Source organism: Staurois parvus, unplaced genomic scaffold (genome assembly GCF_062004578.1).
Source record: "Staurois parvus isolate SC_StPar_1 unplaced genomic scaffold, SC_StPar_1.0 ptg000547l, whole genome shotgun sequence".
Taxonomy (NCBI): domain Eukaryota; kingdom Metazoa; phylum Chordata; class Amphibia; order Anura; family Ranidae; genus Staurois; species Staurois parvus.
The window spans coordinates 264,432-271,207 of record NW_028318343.1 but is presented as its reverse complement, the minus strand read 5'-3'; positions in this window follow the sequence as shown (position 1 = coordinate 271,207).

Genomic DNA, 6,776 nt, shown 5'->3' with positions numbered 1-6,776 from the left:
TACAACTCACACTCTAGCTTTTGTCACTCTGCTGCCTGCTCACACACCTGGGTTCCTATGGCTACTCACTCTACAGCAAGGGCAGAGAAGATCGGTGAAAAACAAACTGCTCCAACTTGCTCACTTCACTGGCGGTTGCCATCTTCAAATGGTTGTAGTTTAAAAATGATAAATCCTACACCGAAGAGCTTTATATTGTGAGAATCGTAGTATGTCTCTGAAATATTAAAAATGAAGGCACAGTCGCAGTTTAGAAATTGCCTTGTCCTGCGCTCCCGCGATGTCCCTCCTGCAGTGTCCTTGGCAATCCATCTTCCGAGTTCCGTTCCCTGCGACATCGGGACATACGGACATACGGGGGACGGAACTGGTGATATATAAATATTAAAAATGAAGAAAACAGGTGGCGCACAAAACCAAGTGCATTATCCAAGGTTTATTGTAGGAATGAAATAATAAAAACATACTCACAGACGAAGCATGTATCTAAAAAGCATAGAAAAATGACAATGGCCACAACGGCGGGCAAGGTGTTCTCACTGTCAGTGCGGTCAAATATCTGACGCGTGTCGGGGACGAATCCCTTTCCTCAGAGCTGATGACGAGCCTCTGATGCAGATGTATGGTGTATGGACAGCGAGGCTCTTTCTGTCCATACACCATACATCAGCATCAGAGGTTGGTCATCAGCTCTGAGGAAAGGGATTCGTCCCCGAAACGCGTCAGTTTGACTGCACTGACAGTGAGAACACCTTGCCCGCCGTTGTGGCCATTGTCATTTTTCTATGCTTTTTAGATACATGCTTCGTCTGTGAGTATGTTTTTATTGTTCTTTCACTCCTACAATAAACCTTGGATAATGCACTAGGTGTGTGCGCCACCTGTTTTCTCTCTATCCAGTGGCTGATTTCCCAGTCTGAGGAGGGCTGCACCCCTGGAACATTTCCTTTGGTTGTCGCTGTCCTGGTTCCCTTGGCTACCCTTTTGGCTGTGCATATCCTGAGGCGCTGGAGAGTACATATGATATTAAAAATGAAGGCACAGTCGCAGTTTAGAAATTGCCCTTCAAATTTGAGGTGGCTAGAGTGGAGTTTCAATGAATGTCAATGGGCGGCGTGAGTTGCAAGCAAATAGTCATATTGTGAAAATATCAGGACTATGGCTTAGCCGTGGACATTTTTAGTGGCAGCAGGGATAGCTGAACGTTTTGATATAAGATTTTTGTGGATGGGCTTGAAAATGAGGGAGTGATGGCAGTTTAGAAATCATGTCCTGATTTTTCAGCTCACACTCTAGCTTTTGTCAGCTCCCACTCTAGTGTTGAACATTGCGCCATTCATTCCTATGGGACCAATTTCACTACAAAAACGCCGATATTTCGTGAACCATTTGGCAAAACGTTCCACAAAGTAATAGCACACCAATCGGGAACAATCCGCACGTTTCGGTATATTACTGTCTATGTAGTGTAAAAACTGTGGGAGGAGTTAGGGTGGGAAATTTGGCTATAATAATAAGAATATATATGTGAGATAACAGGAAGTGGTCGCCATGCAGGAACACTTAATATTAGGTAACATCTGTATATGAGCAAGGTGTCATCATATCCATTATATACATAAGAAGGAGGAAGAAATGAAAAGTGTTCACTAATCTCTTGCATACTGTAGCGTGATATTCTTCAGATCACGTGGGGCACAAGGCCGATCTTGGCTATACGATGAATGATTCATTTTTAACCTTTTCGTGTCGGCACTGTAAGGGAAATTACCCCTCCTGGGCTGAGTACATCCGTTAGAATACCGCTTCCCTTTCCGAACGCCGACTTCAGACACCACAGTCGACCAAACAAGACTAGATTACAACAGTCTGTCTGAACATGGAACTCTTTATACACTCAGGGGACAATCCCCCCTCCCTGCACAATGACACAGAGTGGGGCAAACTACATTTAGCAACAAGAGACACACAGGTATTCAAACTTCACACCAGCAGACAGTCCCATCAGGAGGGAGGGCTGCTGAAGACACCCCCCCACTAAACTAATACACATACATCCCATAATAGTTTGCTCCCAAGCAAGACACACAATAGAACAATTGGATGCAACCACATGGCATTAAACAATCAACAACCACCCACCCCAGTATTAGGACAGATGACCCTGTACCCCTAACAGGCACAGGGTGACTTACACATAAGAGGGATATGGGGAGCTGAGACAGGGGTCACCCCACCTCTCCAAAGTGACCTGGGTTCCATGGGCCCCCCACCCAAAATGACTCCCGTCACGGGCGCCTCCCGCCCCTTTAACAGTTTCAGAAGCTGGGAGGCAGGGCGGGGTTCTAGGGTCATGTGACTGCTGTGATTGGTCATCATGGCAGTCACATGATCAGAAAAGGTCCCGATCGAAAGGGGAGATCGGGACCTTTCCGGGAGTCGGGGACATATGTGTGGGGAGCGCGCAGGGTACACTCTCTCAGCACATATGTAATTTCTAATTGCAGGCTGCTCGACGTCAAGGCCCAGACGCTGAGAGGCCGCACATTTGCGTGCGTTCGGAGTGAAGGGGTTAAACAAATTTTAGACAGTTTGTTTTAGGGCAGTGGTTCTCAACCTGTGGGTCACGACCCCTTTGGGGGTCGAACGACCCTTTTACAGGGGTCCCCTAAGATCATCAGAAAACACATATTTCCGATGTGTAAAGAGCAGCTACTGTGTAGAAAGAAGCTGCTGTGTTGAAAGCAGCAGTATTGGAGGTAAAACGACACTCATGAATTATAATTACTGGGTAAATAATTTTATGGTTGGGGGTCACCACCACATGAGGGACTGTATTAAAGGGTCACGGCATTAGGAAGGTTGAGAACCACTGTTTTAGGGGCATATGACCCATCATGTCATCCCAGAATTCATTGTGCTGGCTACTTGGCCACCAAGCAGAACATTCTTCTGTCTCTCAGGGTCTGACTTTTTCTGTCCATCTGTTGGCATCAAGAAAAACAACAAGCACTATCGGCACCCACAGTTACTGTAGACCCAAATCCAGGTCATCCTACCCAGAACAAACCTAAAGGCAGGTTGGAATAGAGTTGCTTCTAAATTTTATTTTTGTTTGCCTATTGTTTAATTCTCAAATGCATTCATTATTTCCAATCATTTTTTTTCTGCATCTTAATCCCATTGAGATGCCTTCTATGTCCTCCCTTAGGCCACAGATGCTCTTTATATATCTCCTCACCGTATAGCCTGATATTTGTGACCTGCTGAGTACGTGAAATGCAGTGAGGTAACATTTGGCATCCATAAAAAATTTAAAGGGTTTGCGAGAAAAGTTTCTAGATATAACCTTTTTTTAAAAAAAAAAAAAATGTATATATACAAATACATTTTCTTTAGGCATAGTTAAAAATACGATTAGGATATAGGTTTAGCTCTGGGCATTTGAGAGTTGGTTAAATGAATGAAATAAAGCAGGTAGAGGCACAAGGCCATATAAAAACACATTTTATTTCTGATTGAATACATTAAAGTGATTGTAAATGTTCTTTTTTTTTTCTTTTTCTTTTTTTTAAATAACAAGCATGTTATAATTACCTGTTCTGTGCACAGAGCAGCCCCAGTCCTCCTCATTTGGGGTTCCCCTCTCCAAGTGCCCTCATAGCAAGCTGCTTATTATGGGGGCACCCATTCATGGCTAGCTCCCGAGCCAGCTCTGTGTGTCCATAGACAGACTGGCCTCACCCCCTGTCCCCCACTACCTCCTCCTTGGCTTTGATTGACAACAGTGGGGGCCAGTGACTGAGGAGGGAGAGAGCTGAGAGAGCCTCATCACTCATGCACATCAATGGATCAAGATCGGGATCAGGTAATTAAAAGATGGTGGAGCTGCATACTGTAGGTTTTAAAAAAAGGTTAAAAACCTTCAGGCTTTAGAACCAATTTAAATGTATTTTTATTTTAATTCCTACATTTTTTTTAATAAATATTTCAAGTATAGGTATATGAAATCATTGCTGTTTAATCCCCTGCACACATGGGCTAAAATTGAGAGAGGAAGGCCATCACTATGAGGTTGCATTGTATAATATTGTCAGTCTGGAGCTTGGAGTTTGCTTCTAGGAGGGGAAAGCAGAGGGATGTCCTCATCAGTATCCAATCAGAAGGCTGAGGGAGGTGAATAAGTTTGCAGACCTTCAGCAGTCATTGTATCTTACAGTCACCTGTCAGGTAGGTGAGCAAAGCTGGGTATCTGTATATGCTAGTAGAATTTTAAATGAAAACTGGTATGAAAATTATTAGGAAAAATCGTATACAAATTCTTACAAAAATTCTCAGTACATTCAACTGTTGTTCAAAAGTAGTTCAATGCTTCATTTGCTTTCAACATTCAATTTTTAGAACGAATGGACTTTACTGAATGGAAACCACACACAGTGTTTTAAATTTTTATATGGTGGAGAAGGATCTGGGGGGGTCAATGGTGGAGAAGGATATGGGGGGGTCAATGGTGGAGAAGGATCTGGGGGGGTCAATGGTGGACAAGGATCTGGGGGTTCTGGTAGATCACAAGCGTAATAATGGCAGCAATGCCAAGCTGCGGGTTCTAAAGCGAGCAAAATCCTCTCTTGTATTAAAAGAGGTATAGACTCCAGAGAGAGATATCACCCCCCCTCCCCCCCTGGTACAAATCATTAGTAAGACCTCATCTGGAATATGCAGTTCAGTTTTGGGCTCCAATTCACAAAAATAACATTGGGGAATTGGAGGAAGTACAGAGAAGGGCAACTAAACTGATAAGAGGCATGGAGGAGATCAGCTATGAGGAAAGATTAGAGGAACTGAATTTATTCTCTCTTGAGAAGAGGAGATTAAGGGGGGGATATGATCTCCATGTATAATACATAAGGGGGGATATGATCAACATGTATAATACATAAGGGGGATATGATCTCCATGTAAAATACATAAGGGGGGATATGATCACCATGTATAATACATAAGGGGGGATATGATCACCATGTATAATACATAAGGGGGGATATGAACACCATGTATAATACATAAGGGGGGATATGATCTCCATGTATAATACATAAGGGGGGGATATGATCTCCATGTATAATACATAAGGGGGGGATATGATCTCCATGTATAATACATAAGGGGGGATATGATCTCCATGTATAATACATAGGGGGGGATATGATCTCCATGTATAATACATAGGGGGGGATATGATCTCCATGTATAATACATAAGGGGGGATATGATCTCCATGTATAATACATAAGGGGGGATATGATCTCCATGTATAATACATAAGGGGGGATATGATCTCCATGTATAATACATAAGGGGGGGATATGATCTCCATGTATAATACATAAGGGGGGATATGATCTCCATGTATAATACATAAGGGGGGATATGATCTCCATCTATAATACATAAGGGGGATATGATCTCCATGTATAATACATAAGGGGGGATATGATCACCCTGTATAATGCATAAGGGGGGGATATGATCTCCATGTATAACACATAAGGGGGGATATGATCACCCTGTATAATACATAAGGGGGGATATGATCTCCATGTATAATACATAAGGGGGGGATATGATCTCCATGTATAATACATAAGGGGGGATATGATCTCCATGTATAATACATAAGGGGGGGATATGATCTCCATGTATAATACATAAGGGGGGATATGATCACCCTGTATAATACATAAGGGGGGATATGATCTCCATGTATAATACATAAGGGGGGGATATGATCTCCATGTATAATACATAAGGGGGGATATGATCTCCATGTATAATACATAAGGGGGGGATATGATCTCCATGTATAATACATAAGGGGGGATATGATCACCATGTATAATACATAAGGGGGGATATGATCTCCATGTATAATACATAAGGGGGGATATGATCTCCATGTATAATACATAAGGGTGGATATGATCTCCATGTATAATACATAAGGGGGGATATGATCACCATGTATAATACATAAGGGGGGATATGATCTCCATGTATAATACATAAGGAGGATATGATCTCCATGTATAATACATAAGGGGGGATATGATCTCCATGTATAATACATAAGGGGGGATATGATCTCCATGTATAATACATAAGGGGGATATGATCACCATGTATAATACATAAGGGGGGATATGATCTCCATGTATAATACATAAGGGGGGATATGATCTCCATGTATAATACATAAGGGGGGATATGATCACTATGTATAATACATAAGGGGGGATATGATCTCCATGTATAATACATAAGGGGGGATATGATCTCCATGTATAATACATAAGGGGGGATATGATCTCCATGTATAATACATAAGGGGGATATGATCTCCATGTATAATACATAAGGGGGGATATGATCTCCATGTATAATACATAAGGGGGGGATATGATCTCCATGAGTAATACATAAGGGGGGATATGATCACCATGTGTAATACATAAGGGGGATATGATCTCCATGTGTAATACATAAGGGGGGATATGATCTCCATGTATAATACATAAGGGGGGATATGATCTCCATGTATAATACATATGGGGGGGATATGATCTCCATGTATAATACATAAGGGGGGATATGATCTCCATGTATAATACATATGGGGGAGATATGATCACCATGTATAATACATAAGGGGGATATGATCTCCATGTATAATACATAAGGGGGGATATGATCTCCATGTATAATACATAAGGGGGGAT